The 24,796-nt window shown below is 40.3% G+C and overlaps 1 protein-coding gene and 1 long non-coding RNA gene across 6 annotated transcripts in view; both read right to left on the minus strand.

Annotated features, from left to right (window-relative positions):
- LOC122765375 overlaps window positions 1-17,053 on the minus strand; it is a 121,656-nt gene extending 104,603 nt beyond the window's left edge. The window contains exon 1 of the long non-coding RNA XR_006359968.1: window positions 16,989-17,053. This is a non-coding gene — a long non-coding RNA (uncharacterized LOC122765375). The remainder of the gene's footprint in view (window positions 1-16,988) is intronic.
- The window catches only part of LOC122765370 (plakophilin-4-like), a 555,540-nt gene that overhangs the window by 168,314 nt on the left and 362,430 nt on the right, over window positions 1-24,796 (minus strand). The gene's annotated exons all lie outside the window — the stretch shown is intronic.

Consider the following 24,796-nt stretch of genomic DNA (forward strand, 5'->3'; position numbering starts at 1 on the left):
GGTTAATAGGCTATGGATGAATTAACTTTTGCTGTAGCTCCACTGTAGCTCAGCAGCAGCAGCAGCATCACCCTCCTCTTCTTGCAGGCCTAGTGGTGATAACTCTAGTTGACAAGACTCTTGTTAAGCAGACATAACTTGTATTTTACGGTCATACTCCTGTGCTTTTGACTAACAAGTTCAATAACGTGAACACTTCCACAAGATTAATGCTGACAATTCTGCCAAATTTTGGCAAAATGGCAAAAAAGTGATTATCAACTAATTGCATTTGTTAAATGTAACTAAACAACTGAGCAGTTAAATAGTGGACCTAACATTATTAGGTTAGTTGTTGCAATCCAAAGTGCCATTGTTAATTCTCTTGAAATAACAACAAGAGGAACTCTATCCTCAAAGCTGAGGCCACTCTGACTCACACATCATTTTTCAACATCTATCTTTAAATACATTAATAAATGCTGTCTGTTTATCACATAGCTGTCCAGCGGTTGACCACTTGACAAGTTTTAAACTTGACAGGTCACATACTATGGCCACTTTGGTTTTTGTGTTATAAACATTTACTTGTACACAGCACAGGACTTTTTTTGGCCTCAGAAAGTACTGCTCTAGCGCTGTACGACTTTAAGGTTACACAGTTCAAGCTGCCACTTCAAACTACCACACAAAGTTAATTTGTGCTGTCTGGGGTAAAATTAAAACCTTGAATCTCCACTGTCAACTTCTCAAGAAGTAAAAAACACCGCCACTAAATATTTGCTTTGGTTCTGTTTAGGAGAACAGAGCTGGATTTACGAGGGTTTTTCGTGCAGCGGCTCTCAATGTTGGAGGAAAAGTCTGCTCGCGCTCCGTAGAGTGGATGGGATGAGGAGATAACAAAACAGACGGGAGGTTTTACATGCAAATAAAATCAGCAAATGAGAGCCAAGCAACAGCAGAAACAGAAACAGCAGAGGCCAGTAGAAAAGATGAAACCATGGGCGTCTTTCAAATCATAAAAAAAAATAAAAAAATGCACAATTAAAAAAAATATTGGAGAAATGCAAAGGAGTAAAATGCTTTTTACTCCCCCTTACTTCTCTAACTAATGAAGAAAGTCTGGGGTTGTTGAGGACAAATCTTCCTATGAATTATAAAAAAAAGTGCACCTTATGAAACATATGGACACTTGGCACATTTTTTGGCATGCATTTAATAGTTCTACTCCCAATGTCAGATTCTGTGGTTTTGAAGCGCCGCCGCTGCATATGGAAGTGTTAAAGTTTTTGTCACCTTTAATTGACATCATATTGCATCGACTGAACTCTGAAAAGTCGTGGTAAACACTTTCCCCCACCGGTGTGGATCGACTCGTGTGGGGAAAAGCCTGCCTGTCGCTGCTGCATTTAGGCCTCGGTGTTTCAGCCAGGAAGCTGTTTTTTCTTCTTCTTCTTCTTTTTCTTTGTCTCGTTCCTCAGTGAAGGAAGTAGCTCGCGGTAATGCAGTGAGTTCATGTGAAAGAAAGGAACAGCTAAGTTCACTTAAACGGCATAGAACATCAAAATAAGTGCTGTTTGCGGCGTGAAATGGAATAAGTTATCAAAACTCGCTCAAATTAGGCAGGTTGACTCTCCCTTCTGGGCTAGATGCAGATCTGTGTGAAACTGGGGTGGGAAAGAGAAGATGTGGGATCTAAAACTCCAGTTAGTAGCTGGCTCTCCCTTGGACATTGGTTTTTAAAACGAGGGTGTGGGTGGAGTGACGAGACACATGACTGATTAATGACTTACTTTTCCACTTAAAGGCCACAGCTCCTTCTCGCTCGGCTCCAAGTCGCACTCATTTAACTTTAATTTATGAGGGAATGCTAAGGTAAAGCTGGATCGGCACTCATCAGCTCACTCAGGAGACAAGGTTGGTGTCAGGAGAGCCTCGGTTGTCTTGTGTGTGTGTGAAGCCTTTAGACTACATGTTTGAGGCTGCGCCATAAATAATGCACTCCATCTAAAAAGCGAAGGCTCTCCGACTAAAACACAGACAAATGGGGAAACTGTGAAAAAAAGACAACTTTGCACAGAAGAAAAAAAAGGCTTTTTTTTTTGGTCCTTCCTAATCCCCCGCTGTGTAACAGTACACTGCATCACCTCAAGAAAGGCCAAGAAATCGTTTGAGTTTGGACCCACTTAAGCACTAGTGTGTTAAATTCTGATCTGTTGTGTGTTTTAAGTCTAGTTCTTAATTATTTTCTGCACAATCTCTAAGAAAATAGTATGCCAATTATACATTTTGACACATGGCCATATGTTGTCGTTCTGCAACTTTTTTAAATTCCATATCGCCGCTCTGGAAGCTCCATATAACTTGAAAATTAAACTGTGCAAATGTCAGAGGGAGTATTTGGTTAATTAAAGGTTAAATACATAAGAACCAAGTATGTTTTGGTTTTGATCTTGATGTCTACGGGAGGAAATACCATCATTATTCCCCTTTGTCTTGTTTCAACGATTGTTTTTTTCTCTTTTATTTATCTATTTACTTTTTTAAAGGTGATTCATAACAACATTCTGGGCGTCGAGAACATGAAACACATTAATTAAGAACTTAAAATGGACTACATCAATCAGATTTCCTACTTTAAAATGTCAAGATTCAGTTCATTTGATCCAGAAACAGTATGACATGAAATGTAGAGTTCACTTTCAGTGAGGCTGTTATTAGGACTAGTTCCAACAACCTGACAGTTACTTGGCTATGCATGGCTTACTTTTCCCCTTCATAAAATTCACATTCACCTATTTGCATGTAGTACCTGAATATATCATGTTATTAAACCTCCTCCTCGGTGTAAAAGCCCTCAGTGCTGTTCAGGTGTGTGTATCCACGCGCAGCTGCAGGGAACTAAATACAAATGCATATTTTATGGAACAAAAACCTCAAAGCCAAACCTAGATATTAGTCACTTTAGTAATTAAAAATGTATATTGCTCTGTGCCGTCTCACATTGTGCATTATTAAAGACAGATTCCCCCCCTCCTCATCTCAAACTTACATCGGCTCAAAAGGATTTTTAATGCAAAACACTCGCTCAGAGTGGCTGTGTGCACTTCACTCGACTCCTCTGGGTGAATTAGCAGATTTGTAGCGCATGAGGAAAAACACGGTGAATTTGTATTGGCAGGACTTTCAGCACAGGTGCCTCAGACAGGCCATAATGTAATGACTGCGAATGAGATTGGTTTTAAGCTTGAGATAGTGAAATATGTGGATATGTGTCATTACAGGTTTACCGTCAAATAGCAAAAGGAACACGGCTGATAAAGAGGCTGGCGTGGTTTCAAGTTACAGTCATGTAGATGTGAGACAAATGCTATCTATAAAACACAGAATATCACTCTGCATTTACAAATAAATGCAGTCTAAAATCAAGATTTTAAACTACTTAGATTTAACCTCCTCACACCTAAACCAACAATAACAATACAGAGGAAAAATACAGGAAATGTAATATAAATATTCATATAGTGTTGAGGTCCTTTGCATTTACACACATCATTAATTGAAAAGCACCAGTTAATACATTTACAAATAAAAAGGGGAAAAAAAGCAACAAAAAAAAGTGTGTTGTAAAGAAAAATTGGTAAATTACCGCACGTTTAACATTAACCCACAATTACATGCTACTATATAAAATCTAATTGTTGGATAAGGACAGACTGCACAAGGTCCCTCCTAATTTTACTGTGAAAATTCACATTAAAGTATAGAATTACAGGCTGCTAATTCCCTCAAAAGACGAGGTTTAATGAATCAAAGTGAGTTGAGCTGCACAGATGCTGGCAGTGAATCCATTCAGTGAACAAAAAAGAGGAGGTGATAACACACGCGCACGCACACACTCAAACAAAAAAAACACCTACAAGCTACTGAGTGATGTACACGTGTAAGTGAACGCACGTGCACGAGAACACGGCAGTTAGCTCAGACCTTTCATGGCGTCACATATTAGTCACGAGGCGTCTTCCACATAAAGTTTACGCCGCCTAATCTATTACCCTCTAAATGGGATTTTAATTGAATTGGCGTCAAAACGACAAACAATGACGCCTCTGTTGCAATTAATAAAATCACACTGCAGAATCTATGAGGCTTGATATGAAACTCCATTCAAATCAAGTTCATTAATGTAAATGCAAGCCATTCAAAGAGGCTCCCAATTTTTCAATCACAAACCCCCCCCCCACCGCACGCACTCTCCCCTCCCTGATGATGATTTGATTTTTAAAAAGGAGGCCGGCAACAGAAACAAGAAACTGGGGATGGGGGAGATGGGAGATCAGACATGTTGGTTTTGTTCTAATAAAGATGAAAAGGGAGTGATGATGATGAAGGTGATGAGACCTTTTTCTTAAAGACAATTGTAAAGTTAACCGACAATTACAGACGCAGAGAAAACACACAAATACAAATTAGATATTAACTGATGACAATCTCAGAGCTCACGTTTAAATAAACTTCTGATCTGAGAAATCGCTCACCTCTATCAATATTAGAAAATAGTGTTCATTCCTCCTCTTACAAAGTGGTTACACTGTTTTTTTTTTTTGTTTTTTGTTTTTTTTTAAATGACAGCCCTTCTGCTACCAGTGACTGAGTAAATAAAATGAGGTGATTAAAAGGGGGGAATGCTTTGAGCATGCTGCTAATTAAATGGGTATGCTAATGCTGTCATACTTAGCAGATGGAAGAAGAATCACTTAAGTGTAATGCACATGTTATGGTATTTTCGACATGACATGGAAGCCCCTTGTGGGATTGCTTTCTGCCGTAATGTCTTGTTTCACAACTACTAAAAACGGCACGTACACACATGCGCGCGCGTACACGCAAACACACACCTTCAGTGACACTATCCATCCTGCAAACTTGCGAGTGTGTGACTGTGGCCTCCACTATGAACAGTGACACACACTCTCACACACACACATCTTGATATCAAATGTGTCATTTCGGAGTGCTGTCAATTATTTTGTTGAGGAAAAAAGAAACGAAGAGTGTGAAATAACTTCCTATTTGCAGCTGATAGGGGTGGAGCCAAATATACTAAAATTGCAAATTTAAAAAAAGTCCATGTGTATTAAAACATCACAAGGCTCCATGAATTATCTAGTATACTCTTTAATTGATGCTGTACACTTCATTGAGAAAGAGTGCAACTTTGATGGACTGCCATTAAAAGCACACAGTGGTCTGCACCTCCCTGTCTGGAGGGATCAATACTACTCTTACATTTTTAAATTATAATGATGAAGCCTTGTTATTCATCTACTGTACTCCTGACTTTGAAGTTTACGTTACCCCAAGGAGCTCCGGAACATTTGTGCTGCCGTGGAGCGCCGCGTTGTTTGGTCAAAGCCAACGTCTGCACGTGTATGCTGGACACACATGCACACTAATGAGTTTTCACGATTCTGCTCACCGTGTGGGGCTGAAAAGTGACCAAAAAAAAAAACACAACAAAGACACGGCAGGATCCAGAGAAAAAATAGTTTAGGACGGAGGCTCTTTGTCCTGAGCTTCTCACAGACAGGTGACCCAGAAAAAAAACCCTCGCCATCTTTAAAAATTAAACCAATTTAAATGAATATGAGTGTACAGACAAAGACATTGATTCTGCCTAAATCCACAATTCAATTGAATTGCTGGGAGTTATGGCCAAAAATGTGATCACGATAAAAGCTTTTCAAATCAATACCAATAACTCTCATAGTGAAATTCCTGGTCATCAAAGATTGAGTTTTGCTCCCAAGTTAATTGTGGTTTTAAAAACAGAAATATTTCTATAATATGTTACATAGTGTATCAAATTGTGTTTGCACAGTGCACACCATTATATAGACAATGAACATTTGTTATATTGACACTGAAGAAAGTTACAACAGAACCTAAATTGTTCTTGAATTATTGCCCAGCTCAACCAGAAAGTATTCAACATCTATGATCTACACAGTTCACTGAAAAATATATACTAAAAACTGTTTATTATTCACTTCTCACAATTTGTATTATATTCAGAGGAAATTGATGGATACTTCTGTCTAATGTTAGAAGAAAAAAGTTTGTAAAATCATGAATCAATGATCATTTTATCAAAAGCAAATGTCAGTTTTGCAGACATCCTGCACATCATACAACACACACACACACACACACAGTGACTGTATCTAAAGAGATAGAGTACAAAGCTAACAGGCTAAAAGAAAAGTCTGAAAACTACCAAACAGTTAGGCAGAACTGGGGGTCCATCAGTCCGTTTTCAATCCAAATTCAAAATGATGCCATTATCGCCGCTCTCCGCCCAGAGACCGCTCACATCGGTCCGCTGCTATCAGCGCTCATCTACTCTATCTGCATGTTTCCCTAATTATGAGCCATGTTGATTCCCTGGAAGACAAACTTCCAACGGAGATGGCAGGTGTGTAATCAAAAGTCTTACTCTCTGGGCTCCCAAAATATAACCGGCTGTAAATAAAAGTTGAATATTCTGGAATTCCATCTGGGGAGACAGAGACACCATTATCCTCAAAGTGTTTGGACACATTTCTCTTCTTTTTTCTTTTTTTTTTTTTAGGAGCTTCTGAATGTGTTGTTACAGTCAAACCAAAAGCACGGAGATGGTAAAAGGTAAGATCCTTTTATGTGAGATTTTTGAGGTCGAAACATTCATGTCTGTGCAGTCTATTGGAAACGGGATATGATAAAAAAAAAAAAGAAGTAAAGAAAAAGGGACATTTTCATCCATGACAACAAGGCACCGACAGAATCGCAGCGGCACCTATACCATTATATTTCACACACAAAATATTATTTTAAGCATGAAATTATAGGATGTTTACAGGGATAGATGTGATTGGCCAATAAACACACCATCTCATCTGCTTCTTCAACATGGAGCCACTTGGACCCAGAACCATATCAGAATTGGACCATGTGTGAACTTGAACCTTTGCTGATTCAATAATCCAACTACAACTGCTGTGCTGTTTGTAACTAATTTCCCAGGATCATTTTCATCATGTTTATTAGTGGTTAAATAAAGAACGATCTGAGCATCGGAACTGCAATCTCTTGAAAAGGTATTTTTCTTCCCACGTAGACCTGGATCGACGATTGTTTTTACCTTCCGTGATCAAATCTAACATCACATACTGATGAGATCAAACAGTGGATGATAATCTGAGGGAGGATATTTTCTTTAAACCATCAAACTGCGTGCGCACTTTGTCATGATGTTGTTGCACTTAAGAAACATGACAGAGAACAACATGAATCAGAGACCGGGGAAGCCTCCAGCTTGCTGCAAGCATGTTGTTATTCTCATATTGCAAGTACAACCTGGAACAGAGAGTTTACACGGTCGGATCTGCAGACTTGGCTCTGTGTCTGTGATCAAACGAGCGTACAAGGTAAGGCAACTACAGTCACTCTGGATTTCCCCTGAAGAAGAATAGCCTCAGGCAAAAAAAAAAAAAAAATCAGAAATCAAGGGGGCGACAACAGGCTGTGAGGCACATTAAAAAAATGTCACGTTTTTGAACCATTTGGTAGGGGAAGTTAACCAAATATGAATGCGGCGTAATGTTCCTTTCAGCTGTCATTTAAACTTATACCTATCATCGCTCGTGGCCTTAGCGTGCTCGGTGGTACTGATGATCCAACAAGAAGTGTACAGCTGATTAACTGCGTCCCCATCCAAGCGTTGCTTTCTCTATTTCTGTCAGGCCTAATGGCATTAGATCAGTAATTATAAGATTATTCACAGTTCACGCGGGCATCACTGTTAACTTTTGAGATATGACACCATTATCTTCTTCTAATCTCTTTTTCTCTGAGTTACAGCTCCGATTCATATCTCCCGTCTGACGGCTCGTATGTCGTGCCCGTCCTCAAATTGGCAACACTGTGTCTCTGAGCAGGTTTGATCACATATAAGTTCTCTCTTCTAGACCAGCTCAAAGTCCTTCTAAAAACCAGTTTGTGCTGTGTTGGATCATGGACATTTATGATGCTTACTGTTGACTCATGACCCATATAAAGGAACTGGCTTCTGATGTACGGCTGAGTTTAATTTCTTTACCACAACAAATGCAGTAAACAGTCTACTGTACATACTGCAACTTTAAAATGTATAGCCTACAGAGTTCAACACAGGAGGACAAAGACACAACTGCAGTTTGTAGAGGCACCTCATTGTACTCTAACAAACAAACAATGACTTCAAAAAAAGATATCATTTAAGCTACCCCCGGCCCCATCTGCACAAATCACATGCCTTGCACACATGCACCGCAGCACCACGGGGGTTAAGGTCACTTCCTTGAAGCCTCCACCTCTGCCGCTTAGCCCTCTGCCATTCATTCAGCGTCTCATCAGAGGAGACGCAGACGTCTCAGCCTCCCCTGTAATTAAACGCCGAAAAGAAGCCGTCGCAGCAGGGACTGCAGCTTGTCGCTCCCTGGGGTGAAGCACAGCCACCACCAAAGACGAGGAGGAGAAGATGAAGGAGGAAGCTGCGGCTGAAGGTAGCCTGAAGGTTACAAGGAATGCAGCCGAGGCGTAGACTGAGGCAGGGAGTGAAGGTCTCCACATTATTGGAAAGCAACGGTAGCTACTCTACTGGTAGGGAAAACGGCAACAACTAACTAACATTAGTGAAAACTGTGACTGATTGTCACCAGACAGACACATAGCTGCCGGCTGGTACACATCAAACCAATCAGAATGCGTGCTGTTGGTGATGATAAATAATATCCAAAATATCCAAATAAGTGAGGAGTTGGCATTGCTTACAAACAGCATCTTTACTTGAATCGTCAAACTGTCTGATGGGCATATCCTCAAGTCTGTCCTGAACCAGCTTATGATGACGAGATATTCACTCCACCAGTTTCTCCCATAAGTGTTTTTATATATACATACATATATATACTGTATATATATATATATATATATATATATATATATATATATATACATACACATATATATATATATATGTATGTATATACACATATATATATATATATATATATATGTATATATATATATATATATATATATATATATATATACATACATATATACATATATATACATACATATATATACACATATATACATATACATATATACACATATATATACACACATATATACACACATATATATATACATATATATACACATACATATATATACATACATATATATATACATATATATACATACATATATATATATACATATATATACATATATACACATACATATATATACATATATATATATACACATACATATATATATATACACATACATATATATATACACATACATATATATATACACATACATACACACACTATGTGAATAGAGACGATGCTTTGGAATTCACCCTCCATATTATTCGCAGTTCATGCCATTTATCCGTGTCCCTGTCGATGTGCAAAGGTCTTAAACCGATTTTACACTCAGGTTGCACAGCATCACATGTTTCTGTCCACTTTTAAATGGATTCTTATTGTGCTGCTCAGCTCCACCATGCCCTTCCTCCATGACAGTTCTTCACCCATTAGTGTCGTCAGTGAACATGTAGCAATAAAAAGGATCAACACCCATAAGAGTATTAAAAATAAACATGTCCAGAATGCTCTCTGCAGACCTCTGTAAAGCTAACATGTCTCATCTGCACACTGATACAGAGCAATTAAGCAAATTACATTAACAAAAGGGCCAGAGGGCCGTTTTACTAATGGTGTATCCCAAGACCTCTGGGCAGACACTGGACTTATTCACGTGTAATTTATGACCACATCATGGCCTGTAGTGGAACAGGATCAGTGTGTGGTTTAACAGCATGATGAGGAGATAGATACGGCATGTAGATGGACACAGGTAGAACAGACACCACCTGCAGCATAAAAAAAAGAACAGCATAATGAAAACACCAGCATGGCCTTGTAAGGCTACTCTACCTTGAAGTGAAATGTTTACAACCCAAATGGCAGCAGCTGACTCCGTGAGGCTAAACGCCCTTGGAGACAAATCAGCAAGGGCCCTCGTGAGGGAGAGACGGAGGTAAAAGACGAGTGAAGGTAAATCTTTAACAGCTCAATCAGCTCTGAACACATGCGGGACGACAGCACCGGTTTGTCTGTGGGGCTCAGCTTAATTAGCCTGTGCTTTATTGTTAATGAACTTCATGCAGTTGTTTGCTTGTATAATCAAGGCAAAGGAGCAGAACTGCTAGCTAAGGTGCCAAAAATAAGCTGACAAAGGCATGGGGGCCCCTCCCCGATTACCCCCCCTCCCGCACCCACCTTCCCCTCCTCACCCGCTCTCAAATGGAAAAGCCAGCCGCCTGCTTCATAAAACTCGCTTAGCAAGACACTGAGACAAAATGGACTGTAAAGTTCGTTAGATGGAAATATTAAAAAAGAATTAAGCTAATGGAGATAAAATTAAAAGAAATGAGGCAACAAACACTCTGCACCAAAAATGGCATCACCATGACAGCTAGGATTTCTAATGACAGACTGCATTTGGGGAGGGAAAAAAAAATTAAATGGCATCCCGCGCTTAAATTTCTTTGAGGAGTAATGATCCGAGAACGATGCTCACTCCTGGCACTTGTGGGGAGGAGGGCAAGGGGAGGAAGAGGAGGAGGAGGAGGGGGGAAAGGAATCTGAAAATAACAAAGGAGCGTGTCCTGCAATGAGGTTTAGGTAGCATGTGTGATATTGCGTCGCGATAAAAGAATCCAGATCCTAACGGAGACAAGAGACACCTCATCAGCTCAGCATTGTGAGTTTACCCACAGAGAAGAGACACACACCAGTCTGTGTTTATGGATATCAGTGACTGACAAAGAAGATTATAAACCTGAGGATAAAGACGCATTGTATCAGATGGGCTTTAAATGGTTCTCAACATGGGGTGTAAGGGTCCGTAAAAAGGCCTTGAGAGGCTCCCCTGAGTGTCCTGAACTACAGGAGGAAGAGTTTAGTCACGACAGAAATTATCACAGCTGGAGGCTACAGTGGAATTTAAGATAATAGCTGTTTTTGTTTTATCAGTTTTGCAAATGTCACTGTGATGTGATCTCTACTACTGTCATACACTACACTACACTACAGACAGTACAGTAAAATACAGGATTCGACAAGAAATAAAATATTTAACCAAATGACAACTCGGTATCAAAAAATCTGTTATATTCTAAGAGCAAGAGAAAATAAATTTCCAAATAAAAATAGAATTATATTAAAATTTAAAATGTAATGTAAAATGTCATTTTAAATGTCTGATTTCACATTTTACCAAAGATGTGTTTAAGAAGTTAAAATGATGGTTCAGGAAGTTCATATGGACCAGTGTTTTGTTGTATTTGTGTATAGTCCAAACAAATTATTTAACAACACTCAACCATGTAAAATGTTTTTTTTAAAATAACCTCTACACCTCGCTGTACATTACAACACCAAAAAACAGTGCTCACATGTGACTTTGTGCCTTCACAACATACATAAAGCTAACGAACGCCACTTTTTCCAAGCCAACAAACTATGCAAAAGTGAATCGGGTTTCACACAGTCACATGCACAGCCTCCAGCATTCAGGGGACAGTCGAAAAAACTGAGGGGAGAGATACGAAAAAGAGGGACTGCTTCTTTCTTCCTTCTGCAACTTCTTCCAACTTTGTGCAACTCGCTTCTCCTCTGCTCGCACGGATTTGCATACGAGGAAACAGAGGAGCTTCCCAGGGAGGCCGTCCTTCTGCTGTCACAGTGCTACTTTCCCAGTCTCTATTAAAACAGGCCAAATTTATTACCGAAGTTTCTGAAACAGGATTTCTGCAGTACAACAGAGGATTAGGCCACTCCTGCTTTAGGATCAAATTGCAATAATTAGGTAGAACATGAAGCCAAAATACGTAAAATACGTTGGAACTTGACACGCGCACAGTACACACACACACACACACACACACAAATCATAATATTCCATTTCAGGCAGATTCTCAGAATGAGTGAAATCCCGGATACTGCGGGGCCTTTTCAGCATTGCCAGTTAATCTCCTCAAGGAGAAATACAAGATGACAATGGCAAAGCACCTCCAATAATTGGTTCCAACAGGCTTACCGTATTAAAACCTGAAATGAGTTCTTCCCCTTTTAAGTATGATCCATTATTTCAATCCGAAGGAGAAAATTCTGTCTTTGAGAATATTAATAACTCCCAACCACGCACTGACATGAAAAAACACCCCCTTTACTTCAGCCCTCCCCTGCTAAAAGCTGTGTACCTGGCACCACGGCAAAGGTCCCACCAAGGACGGGCACTTGAAAGCCTCGACCCTTCATTCTCCTTCTCCCCCAATCTCTTTTTTTTTTTTTTACTCTCTCAGGCTTCAGAGCCATCTTGAAGAAGACCTTGAGGCCCCCTTTGTCGTCTTCCCTTGAAACAAAACAAATAGAATTCAGGTCTTTTGATTGGCTTTAGTGAGCAGATCTCGCCACGTCTCCCTGCCGTCATGTGAGCCAGAAGTTGTGACTTCAGAGGAGAGCCCCGACACTCCTATCGCTGCATTGAAATGAGACCGGCAGGTCTTGAGAGGATGTCTGCTAACTTTTTTCCCCCCTCACATCAACCTTGTAACAAAATACAGAGAGTGTTAAAAACTTAATGCTGCTTTTACTTCACAGCAGCAGGAGTGGCAGGCAGCTTATTATATCGCCCTAGAAAATACACCTTTTCTGTAGGATTGTTGTCCCAGCTGACTGGAGGAAAATTTGAATATTTCTGATTAAGTTTTGCACTGAACTTACTGCAATCCCCTTTATTGTCTCGAGGGAAATTTGAGTTTGCAAGGGCAGGAGAGAAACAGTGGATGGTGCTTCTCTCCGTATTTGTGCTGAATATATGATTGTCCTTTTCTCTGCACCTCTGCGGGAGAAAGCTGTGTTTACATCCAAAAAAAAAAGAAAAGGGGGAAGTTGTGGGAAAAACAGCTGATGAAAATACGGAGAGAAAACATTAATAAAAACATCAAGCATGAGCATTTGTTGTTTGACTGCTGTGTACATCTTTACACAAGCTTGCATCATTATGGTTTGTTTAGTCTGCAGATCAAGCCAAAAAATTGTTCAGATCACCAGGCGTCAGAAAAGCTGTTAAGCACTTTATTCAGATAAGCTCTCTTTGATAGAAGATCCATGCATGAACGAAGGAAAACCACCGAGATAAACACAACTGACATCTGCTAACCAACTTCTCCTCTTCCTTTGGAGGAAATAATGCCAGCAGAAATCTGTTTTGTTTGTGTTGAGGAACCAGGAGCGCCGATACAGACGACGGCGTACGCCGCGCACTTTACTTCTCTAACAGCAAGATTAGCGTGTTTTACGATTTGTTCTGATCTCGTGTCATGTAGGGGGTTGAATGACAGGAAAGCTAATCATTGGCTTCAGAGTAAGGCCGCATTTGGCATCAGCTGAAGAAGGAAGTTAACTTTGAAGCCTTTAATGATGGTATTTGATTATGTACCGGTACGGCATTGGTACTGTACATGAAGACATTTTTCTGTAACTTAGAGTGTTTGTGGCATTTTAAACTTCTTACAAAATGTTAACATGCATGTATGTAAAGCCTTACTGTATTTTGAAACTTTCATTTTATTTGACAAACTTAAGGGCATGATCACTGTAAGTTAAGTTTCCCTCAAGTGCCCGCCAGGAAGTTGTGAATCTGAATGCCAACTTCAGCGTCGTTACAGACTCCAAAACTACGTCATTTATTTAATATGTGGTTTAATTCACATGCATTAGTTGCGATGTGTATATATTCAGTCTGTCAGGTTAGTGTATACTGCCACCACGGCGGCGTATGCAAACATGGCGCCTGGAGCTGAACGTAAACAGGTAATTTCATCCGAAATCTCATATAGGAAAAACAGCGGGGTCTCTATCTGCCCTAACAAGTTGCAGGTTTCCAGAATGACTGAGATTTTATCCAACTGTTAAAACTGGCAGCCAGCAATCTGCTTATCATTACACCAGGCGGCCGAAAATTAAACACTCCAAACACAAGTGCATATTAACACCCGGAGAGCAATTAAACACAATGTGGTTGTGCACACCATTCCTTGCCTTGCACCAGGTAGGGGATGTAACAGAAAACGCTCGGTGGCTGCACACTCGAGAGGGTAATCGGCCATGTTATCTGCAAAAAAACACCGGGACTCCAATATGCACAGGTGCTGTCCTCAGCTGTGCTATATTGGTTAATTGAGCAAATCTCTTATTTCTTACCCTCCTATAGCTGCAATTATCCCCTGGCACAAAAACACAGTCGGCTGCTTATGGCCTACATGGGAAAAATGACATCTGAGGTGAGATGAGAGTGAGTTGAATAATTTTTTTCTGTATGGAAGCGGCAGAATCTGCCAGCTTGGTTAGTGAAGCTGAAGGACAACAAGGTACCAGCTTTCACACTAGTGTAACTTACACCAGTGTGGTGCAGCAAGAAGTTCAGCACCAGGCTCGTGAGCCTCTGATAGGACTTTTAAGTAAAAATGGAACAAAAAGCTTATTTATTTATTCATTTTTTGCATTGGGTCTCCAATGAAACAAATACAAATATATTCTATTTCTTCAGGATCACGGTTACGGTTGTGCATGGGAGAGGAAAGAGCGTGACAAACAATCAGTTAAGACTGTGGTCACAATCTTTAAATCATCACAAAGACCTACACTGATCTTCAGGGTATCATCTCCTTTAGGTCACAGATAACACATTAATGACAGACGCTCACAGACGCTTAAGGACACAAGAAGTCACTGAATATATATATATATATATAAACCATATGCCACGGCTTCACGGTCACTAGATCCAACTTAGCCGACATGGGAGAATATCTGGAAGAATTGTGTTCACCTCTCCAGTCCTTAAGACTAAGAAAAATCTAAGCCACAGTAAAAGACCTCTATGATCTCACCAGTTCAACATTCAAAGTAAACATTTAATTTAAAGCATTTCAAATGTGCGAAAGATACTTTTTTTTCACATCCCAGCAAACAAAATAGCTTCATCGGGCAGCGGAATTTCAAAGAAGAATGTCGACACTTCACTGTAGCAAAAATAAATTGGTATGCACACAAAGAATGGGATTGTGGGAAATGTAGAAAAAGAGAAAAGACATATTTCTTTTCAATTTTACACATACATATTATTACTGGATTACTGTGTTTAAATTATGATTATTATTTTTTTAATCCGCTGATATTATAGGCAACTATCTGAGGACGGTTCCTCTACCTTTCGAATGTTTCTCAGTATAAGAACGATTGTCGTCAGTCGATTTCCGACTAAGACACTGTGTAAAGCGGCTGATTGGTAGAAGCGAATTCTCCACAACCTGTCTTTTAAACAACGTACGTCTTAAACTGCAGTGCCTCCCTCGCTCCCTCCTCCTTCTTCCTGCCAATGCTGCAGCCAAGCTGTCATATCATATCAGGACTTCGCAGGAGCAAGATAATATGTCAGATTAAATATGTATGGGTGAATTAGGGCTATCTCAAGTATTATATCATTTAAATTCAAATCGCTCCATCGCTGGGTACCATCTCATTATGACGCTTGAGAAATTAGCACATAAAAACACTGTCACATGAGCCTGATATTAAGGCTAATTTTCCCCCTTGAATTTCTCTTTTTTTCCACACTCCTAACACTTTATTGTAGGAAATGAAAGGACAGTTACCAATCAAAGCTGCTTGACATTAAGAGTTTTGTTCAAAATGGAGATGTCCACCTTTTTGAAAAAGGATGACACCTACTTATGCCCAAATTAAACTTTAAAGTGAAAACCCTGTGCAGAATATCACAGAGGCGATAACATCTGAAGACCTTTGTGTATTATGTTGAAAGGCGATCACAGAGTCCTGTGCAGCACATATCTTGGCTTTTGTTGATCACTGATTACAAACGGGTCTTTTTCATTCAAAATGGTGGAAGACAGAGTTAATCTATTCAAACCCACAGACTTTTTGGCAGTAAGTCTCTCTTAAATGATCTTCAAGGACTACAACACAAAAAGGAGGACTGCAATCGCACACATGCTAAAATGTCGGGCTCCTGTACGAAACGGAAACCAATGACCATTAATAAACAATTAGTCTTGCTCATTTGTCAAGTGAGTGAAATAATGTGGGTGAAATGGTGAATGGAGAGAGGTTAACGTCATGGATTGTAAAATCACTTTAAAGAACTAGAAGGCTGACCAAGGCTGGTGTGCAGAGATGTTTTGTTTGTTTTCTTGAAAAATTTGTATCATGTTTTTAGCTTGGGTAGAGCTAGCCAATGTGTTGCATTAGACTGGTCAAATTAAGCTTAGCAGATAAAATAAAAGTTTGTATCTCAGGCGAATCCTTGAATTTTGTATTATAAGGTGTTTTCCGGATGGAAACAAACTTTCCCTCTCCTTTTCCGGGAACATGGCATCGTTGAAATTTCTCCATACACACAAAATTGTAAATAGTCTGTATTTATAGAGCGCTTTTTTTGACCAGTCAAAGCTGCTTTACACTACAGTTTTTGCCATTCACCCATCAGGAGCGATGTGGGGTTAAGTGTCTTGCCCAAGGACACATCGGCATGTAGACTAGCCGAGCAAGGAATTGAACTCACAACCTTCAATTTGAAAGACGCCTCACTTTACCACCGAGCTACCGTCACCAATGATGTCATAATCATATAGTCTACTATTATTCACCATTTAACAACACAAAATATGTGTTGAATATTGTCAACAAAGGCTCTATACCCTTACGAGCATAAACCCAAGTCATGGTCTACCAACATTTTGCCAAGTTATTGGTTATTGTGGTCAAACTTAACCCAAACTGTGTGTTTATGTCTGTTACCGTGACAATGAAGGTCTACTACACCTGCTGCTGGCATGCTCTGATGGGTAAGATCTTAGGGTGAGGGTGAGAAACCTTGACGGTTGTTCTGGTTGAAGAACTTGTCATCATCTCTGCAGGTACAAGAGGAAAAGAGAGGTGTTAAAATACTCTTGCCCTTGTGATACCTTGTGCTAAATTGCAGTGCCGTCTCCAAGATATTTTCTAAAACTAATATTTTAAATATTTCCACCTACCACCTCCATGTTTAATTATGCACCTTCATGTGCTTGTTTTATGCGAACATATTATGCCACTTAACTGTTAATTTCATAGGATAATGATACTATATACAGTATAACACAGACACAGATTTCTTTTACCGTGAAAAACTGTGCAGAAATTCCCTTTAATTGTACAAAGTCTAAAAAAAGAAGTCTAATTAAGTAGGCTTGAAACTGAAACAGACCTTAAAAGTTTTATGGTTTCAAAGCAGACGGTTAGTCCAATAATGTAATAAAATAAAAATAGAAACTCAGCGACTCACTGAATAGGATAATGCATTAATTTTTATTATTTATGCATTTTGTTATAGGGGAATTTAAGGATCCTTTCATATTTCAGTACTAACCCATTCAGACAATCATCACGGTTTGTTTACATGTGACATTTGCGAATTACTGCCATTGTCTCAGTGTTTCTCCTCTAAGGAAATCTGCCACTTGAATCATTTCAGGAGCTAAAATCCAGGGAAAGATGACATTATAAACAGAAACCAATGGATCATCACGGTCGGTCACTTGACAATACCGAGGGGTCTTTTACCATTTTAACACAGGGAACATTTGTTTGAAAAAACCCCCTTTAAGCACCGGCTCTCCTTACTGAAGGTCAAACAGCCTGTGTAACAGCTTAATAATAAAGTCCACAAACAAATTACCGGCACGCAGCCGTGGTTCAGCTGGGTACAGCTCCGGCTCCTTAAGGTGAGGTATTAGCAAAGCTTATTTATTTTCATTTCCGTGGCTTTTATTTGCTCCTTTCCCCTGTGGTAAAGCAAAGGCTGATTTCTGCCATGATTCCCTCCTTAATTTTAATACCCTTTTTACTCATCATACAGACATTACACCCCCCCGATCAGCCCCTCCCATCCTTCATCTCTCTGAAATAATGTAACTTGGGCTCACACAGGAACACAGGGCGACCACAGGGAGGACTGTAAACTAGCTTTCTTTCTCTTTTTTCCACGATGCAATTAATTGCTGTACAGCCATGTGCATATATGATAACAGAGGATTTTTTTTTCTCCTGAAACACCAAATCCCCCTCCCCCTGTCATACACACACACACACACCTCCCCAACAAGAAAAGAGGGAGGTTAATTAATGTAAGGGGCCGCATGTTCACTGAGATGCAGAGTTTACTTCACCGCTGCTACCTCTACCCCTCCTTTCCCCACATCCTCCTGCTCCTCTCCATCAAATCCCCCCCCTCTACCCAACATCCCCTGCTGCCTTAACAGCCTTGATTCTTTGCTAATGACCTAGTTCTTTTAATGAGCGGTATTAACCCCTGGCTACAGTCGCCCAGGTCTTAATTGTCAAGCCAGGCTGAAACGCAGGGAGAGGAGTCCCTCGCCCATCAGCAGGTAGAGGCGGCACAGGCAGTGCGCTACATTAGCACGCCTCATCACTGGGGCCTCAGGAATAAATAATGAAAAAATAAATAAAATTTAAAAAAAAAAAAAAAAAAAAGGTTGCCCAGGCAACTGGCAGCCACTATCATCAACTATGTTACCCCCCTCCTTCTCTTCCTCCTGCTAGCATCAAGGGGTAACCTTGTGATGATGATTTTGGACTGTCTCCTGCTGCGACCAGAGTGGGGAGGAGATACAGTGTGTGTGCACAAAAAAATATATAAAAGTATAATCAGAGTGTGTATCTGCTTAAGAAACCTGCAAACTCATTAAGACACATTTGGAAAAATTGTGGGGGGAAAAAATGCAGACTGGGTCCTTTCATTTACAGAAAATGTGATTAAAAATTCTCCTTTATGTTGCACCCAAGAGGTGTGTTTTAAAATTCAAACACTATTTACTATTAAGCACAATATAAAATAAATCCAATAACGAGATATAGAAATATAGACACCTAATTAGCACAAGGAGGCTGCAGAGCTTCATGAAACACTAATGGCTTTAATGAAGAAAAGTCCAAAATAGCACAAGATTCGTTCACATGCAGAAACAAGTCAGCAGCCACGATGCCAATGCAGCTGCTCCCACATGACTTCTGTTTGATTGCCTCAGTTCTGCACCAAAATGAACATGACAGTCTTTTTCAACACACACACAAAAAGTGTTTTTCAAAGCGCGGCTTAAAGGTGACTTTCTTGATGCGCTAGATATTTAGAAAAAAACTATTACTCTTATGTAGAAAAGGGAACTAAAAAATAACATTAAATGTTATTATAATCCACAAATTCCTGCTTTTGTCTTTATTGTTATATGGGCTTCCATCATATCACAAGTTTTCTCTATGGACTTTCTGTCACAACGTGGGTTTATTCATTGCAGATAAACTTCCACTGAACCAAAATAAACTAAGTTTGACAAACATGACAAAATGGATGATCCAGTTTTTGACCAATAAGGAGGAGGTGAGTTCGATTAACCGCCCCCATTGACCAAATATGGGCGCGTGCCACACCCTTTTACTCATTGTGTTCGGAAATGAGTCAATTTCCCATTAGGACGCCACTGCTCTGCCTTTACAGCTGGGAGTATTAGCAGCAATAAACCCAACTGTCAATCTACAGGGGAGGGGGGGCTATGTGTTTGTGTGTGTGTATGTGTGTGTGTGTGTGTGTACAGCGTCGTGTCCATTAATTTGTGTGTGCTTTACAGACGGCGTGTACATGCGAGGCACTGTTTCAATGACTGTGTGTTGACAGGGTGTGCACGTGTCCGTGTGTGTGTGTGTTTCCATGAGCTCTAGCTGACAGACACAGCCAGCGGTGGAGCTGCTGACGTGACAACCCGTCGGTCAGATCAGGAGAGGGGAGACCTTGACCCGAGCTGTCCAACCAACAACGAGCCCTGCAGCAATGGGACCAGTATGACAAGGGCAGTGAGAAGGGCATGTGCACACACACACACACACACACACACACACACACACACACACACACACACACACACACACACACACACACACACACACACACACACACACACACACACACACACACACACACACACACACACACACTTATTCAAATACACTCACTGGGTTCAGAGGCAGGAATATCACTAAAGTATAATCAATCCTCTAATGACATTAGTGACATATATAAGAATATAGTGGGATGAAAATCTGACACAGTTTTAGGAAGGCCATTTCATAACACACTTCTGCTGCCAACCAGCCAACAAGAATGACAATTTTTATTCACCGATTTGCGTTGTATATGCTGTAACAGATCACTCCACACACTACCAACTTGTCTCATCTAAATTGATTGGATTCATGCCACAGTGTGGATGATGACCCAACAAAAGACTGCACTACCAAATGCTGAATCAGTCACTGTCTGTCGTTGAGAATGTTGTCGTTAGTTCCTCATGGCTGCTTTCCGTTTCCCCTGGCCTCAGAGTGGACAGGTCTGACTCACCCATGGCCACAGGATGGGACACATACTCCTTTAAAGTCTACAGTAGCCATCTGACTCCATGTCATCTTTTGGTTTTGTTCAGTTTCTTTCTTCTTTTTTTTCCCCCTATTCTAAAGTTTTATTCCACACGTGAAACTACGACGAAAAAGTCCCCACATTATCGATGTCTAAAAAATGATACAAGCCTTCATATCTTTAAGGCAGCATGCACGTCCACTGCTCATCTGATGTCCCCGAGGTGAGTTGAATTAATGACTAATCATGGGTCAGACTCCTCCTCCCATGTAGGCTGGCAGAGTTGACCTTCAAATATCATCCTTTTAGTGACCTGCTCTAAAGAAGCATTTATGACAACAACACAGTGTATTAAGGCTCATGTAATAACACAGAGGTGGACCAGTGCAAAAACAATGCTCTACTTAAGCATATTGGACTTAAAGGAGGTTCGAAATCACCTCATCCATCAGTAATAGACACATAGCAATTATAATACTTACTCTGCAATTTTAGGATACTATAGCACGAGAGTTATTTCATGGCCAAAAAAAGCAAAACACTGGCCACGTCAGTCATTTCACCAGAAACCAAAAGATGAGATCTTTTAACTGCAAGAGAGCAAACTAAAACAAAAAAAACAAAAAAAGCAAGTGGAGATTTCACAACATCAAGGAAGATATCCAGTCTGTATTCCTACATGTTCTGCTGCTCCCACACATATGACCCTGAGCATTTGTAGACATTATAGGAGCTGTATGTGTGAACATTCAATTTGCTGAACCCAATAGTAAACAGGCACCCAGGTCTCTGGAATACAGTCAGTCTATCATGTCCCACTGAGAAATGTGAGCCGAGTGGATACATTCCCATCATTTTCTTCTGCTGCCAGCAAGTGAGACGGTGTACGACACAGACGATCTCTGGTTGTCTGCTGTATGTGTGAAAGGGGAAACTCCATACAATATCCAGACCAGAGTTCACATGTGAAAACAGCTACAGAAGAGACATTTTCTACAACCCTACATGACGTTTCCCTACTATAAATGCTCTATTAAAAGCACAAGAATCGCTCACATGCAGAAACAAGTCAGCAGCCATGAAGCCAATGCAGCTGCTGCCGCAAGACTTCTGCTACATTGCTTCTGTTATGCACCAAAATGAACATGACAGTCTTTTTTAAACACACACAAAAAGCATTTTCTCCAACCGTACATGAAGTGTTCCTCCTATAAATATTATTTCATCAGCTGTTTTTTAAATGTGCATGTTTATATCTTTCAGGTCATGACATGCCTTTTCCCCCAAATAAAGTAACACATGATCTCAAAACTCAAGAGTACAAATCCAGACACAGATTCAAGCCTGATGTCCCAAAACATCTCACAAGCATGAAACATCAACCCTTAGGCTTTCTATGCTGTACTTATTAGTCACCACAGTGACTAACATTGGACATTTGGCCTCAAAAATGAATTTAATCTGAATTACAACTGAATCATTTCTGGAAACAAAAATGTATCAACAGATTAAACAGTTGTGAAAATCATTGTTCATTTTTCAACACTGACAGCAGAGACGCACCTTAAGGAGAATGCTGGTTTCTGTGTAATATTGTACATCATAATTCACAGGGGGTGAGAAAAGGCTCTTTTTTCTGTAGCGTGGCATTCTTCCATGGCTGTGCTTTCCAGAAGCAATGACACTGTACTTTTGTGAGGTTTGTCTTCTAAAAGCAATAAATGAGAATATCCTGCCTGAATAGGGAGTCTAAGAACCTTCACGGTAAATTTAAGGAGGAGAGATCCATGGATGCCTCAGGAGCCACCAAATGCCTTTCCTTAAGCCCTTGGCATTCAGGGGAGAGAAAAAGGAGGGAGGGAGGAACGGGTGAGACGGGGGAAACAGACGAAGAAGACACTATTTCCTTTCAATACCCCACACTCACTCTCTCATTTCAACTACTGCCTTTTCATTTCTGTTTGAAGTAACGCAAGATGAAACCATGCGAGTGCCATCATTACTGCCATCATCACTGCTACTATCATCATCATCATCATCATCATCATCACGGCTGCCACTGCCGCCAACGTCAACATCATCATCGAACCCCTCCAAGTCTCACTGTGATATTGCCCGTCATTTTTTCTCCCTGTTGTCGGTGCAGGTTACAATCTGTAATCCATGACTGCCTCAGAATTAGAATGTCCCCCATGAGTTTTATTTTTCGCCTCGTCTCTCTTCTTACGCCCCTCCACCTTCTTTTTTCCTGTCTTTTTTCCCTGTTTTTGTTGTTGTTGCCCTGAAGGCTTTACCGATGCTCTACGGCCCCGACGTTTATTCCTCCTAATCTCAGTTTCATCTCCAGGCTAGCTGTGACAGATGGTTATAGGCACACAATAGTATTAAGAGTTTGATTTTTTTTCCCCTTTTCCTCACCCCTCTGCCTCCACCTACTCCCCCCGCAGTTGCTTTTTTTCTTCCTCTTCTGTACAACAAATAGCGATCAGACACAGAGGCCTGACTCCTGTGTAGGTAAACTCCGCTTTAAACATCTCTCTGTGCACCGTCTATCTCCCCACTGTCAGATAACTCCCCCTTTCCCCGCCTCCTCCTCCTGCTGCTGTCGGCACTCCAAGGTAAGCTGCATTAACCTCACTGACTGTTATTAAAAAGATGTATTTCCCCAGGTTTTCCCCACACCTCCTCTTTTTCTCTTCTTTTCTGATGTATTCACTACACACATTCTGAATACACACACACACACACACACAACAAACAAATATCAGGACAGAATCATAAATTCTCAATGCCAGCCACAGTCGGTCTAATTTCAATCCTCATGTCAGAAGAGAGCTGTCGTATGATGCATAGGGGTAAATAAGGTGGGTAAAATTACCCCCTCCTGTCATTCCCTACCTTTTACCCCCCAAGGCATCCTGGGAAATTGACTGCACACTAGATTTGGAAAATTAGCCCCTTAATGTTAGCCAGACAAACGGGGTTGAGCAGGCTGGTAATGCCTTGCTGGTGTCACCCACAGCGGATTAATTACCAATTTTTCACCTCATTTTGCATTTATATCATTTGCCATTCATAAAGGAGAAGGTGAAATGATTGAGTAGTAAAATATGCAGGTAATAGATGAACCTTTAACCCCTTTTAACCAACAGCTGCCTGCCATTGCAACCTTAGCTGCATGAAAACCTCAACAAAATCCATAAAGCATACATTTTTATTTTCTATGTCAATAATTAAGAACTGCTTTTATAAACACAGACATGACTGTTATTTTATTGTGGGAAAGGAGAGAGATGCGTAAAATATCAACACAGGATTGCAGTTTTAATGAAAAACAGTTAAACCTAGTCACTAATTTAGTTTATTTTGTGTGATCACCGCTGGATAACAGCATCAAGCCTCATCATGGCTGCAAACAAAGTTACTGACTGTGGGTACATGGAGGTAAGGAGCTGATTCAGCTCATAAGCGAGGCAAGTTCATTCTTTAACCACATCATTACAGCTGAATGGCCTCCAGATTTCAGTTTGGGCGCTGTTCAGGGTTCAGCGAAGGCAGAGGCAGAGCTTTGTTTAGGCAGAGACGGATGACTGGAACAGTCAGGATTTAGAACCTGCCAAATGCAGACACCAGTCTGTTTAGTGACTGACAACTGAGTTTATAGTAAAGTTAAATAATGGAGCTTCATGGTTAAGCTCTAGCTTCAGGTGTTTTTGGACATTGCACTGTTTTCACTTCATTCTACATACCATCAAATTGCCAATCATTGCCTTGATCAGAAATAACATTTATTAAAATGCTTATTAAAAGTTAACCTTCTTTGACCTAATGCAGTCAATAAAAAAGCTGGTGTCCTTTCTTAGTAATGCACAGTAAAGCAGAAGAGAGTTGCCATGGAGCTGCAAATCCACCCACACCTTTTTGGAAAGACGCAAGGATGGATTTCTTTGGTCACCAAATTTAAAGTTGCAACTCCCAAAGTTGGACGTGAGACAAGAGGAGTTTCCACCACAGGCATGTAGATCCATGATCACATGATGCAAATACATCTGGACAAGAAATGGAGCTGAAATGCTCCCTCTGATACAGTATCTTTGACAAGTAAAATCATACAAAAAGCAGCTTATGGTCCTAAAAGCTCCATCATCACCTATTGGAGGCTTCT

The sequence above is a fragment of the Solea senegalensis genome, linkage group LG2 (assembly GCF_019176455.1).
Source record: "Solea senegalensis isolate Sse05_10M linkage group LG2, IFAPA_SoseM_1, whole genome shotgun sequence".
Classification (NCBI taxonomy): domain Eukaryota; kingdom Metazoa; phylum Chordata; class Actinopteri; order Pleuronectiformes; family Soleidae; genus Solea; species Solea senegalensis.